This window comes from Etheostoma spectabile, chromosome 11 (assembly GCF_008692095.1).
Source record: "Etheostoma spectabile isolate EspeVRDwgs_2016 chromosome 11, UIUC_Espe_1.0, whole genome shotgun sequence".
Taxonomy (NCBI): Eukaryota; Metazoa; Chordata; class Actinopteri; order Perciformes; family Percidae; genus Etheostoma; species Etheostoma spectabile.
The window spans coordinates 19,922,154-19,922,797 of record NC_045743.1 but is presented as its reverse complement, the minus strand read 5'-3'; the positions used below and the strand labels follow the sequence as shown (position 1 = coordinate 19,922,797).

Sequence of the window (644 nt, the reverse complement as noted above, 5' to 3'; positions counted from 1 at the left end):
ATTTGGGTGTTTTATGTAATGTCATAGCATTTTAAGAAAAGATTTAACAACACTGAAAAAAGTGACAAATGTAGGGAAAAAACAACAAAAACGTCCCAAAAAATGCAGAAATAATCACCTAATACTTTGTAAAAATTGAGAAAGAACTCCGGGAAAAGTTAGAAACCCTCAAAAAGAGTGACAACAAATGTCGGCAAAAGCTTCAAAAGCTTCAAAAAACAACAATGGCCAAAAAAATCAAACATTGGGAAAAGTGACCCAGAAAAACTAAATGTTGGACTACGGGAAGACAACACGGGGGTTACAGTGAGAAGACAACATTCTGTATCTCAGAGAGCAAAGTGCAGTCGAGCCATGTGAGGGTGTTTCCTGCAAAGAGGAAGTTGTTGGCGTTGATTTATCTACCAATGAGAATACCAGCGTTAATCGGCGCGGCCCAGGGCATCAGATAATCTTAAAGTCTCATGCATGTTCCTCTCTCGCTTTGCGTTTCTTATCTCTCACACTTTTTTTTTTATCTTCTCATTTGCTGCTGCTTCTTTTTTTCTTGCTTTTTCACATTGACTCGAGCGCACCCACGTGACATTGGAGGATTGGTTAACCCCGTAACCCCTGTCCTCATTTATGGCATAGTCACGCACGCA

General features: G+C 39.9%; 1 protein-coding gene across 1 annotated transcript in view; it reads left to right on the top strand.

The window, feature by feature from the left end:
* Positions 1–644, top strand: part of caska (calcium/calmodulin-dependent serine protein kinase a) — a 195,624-nt gene that overhangs the window by 164,570 nt on the left and 30,410 nt on the right.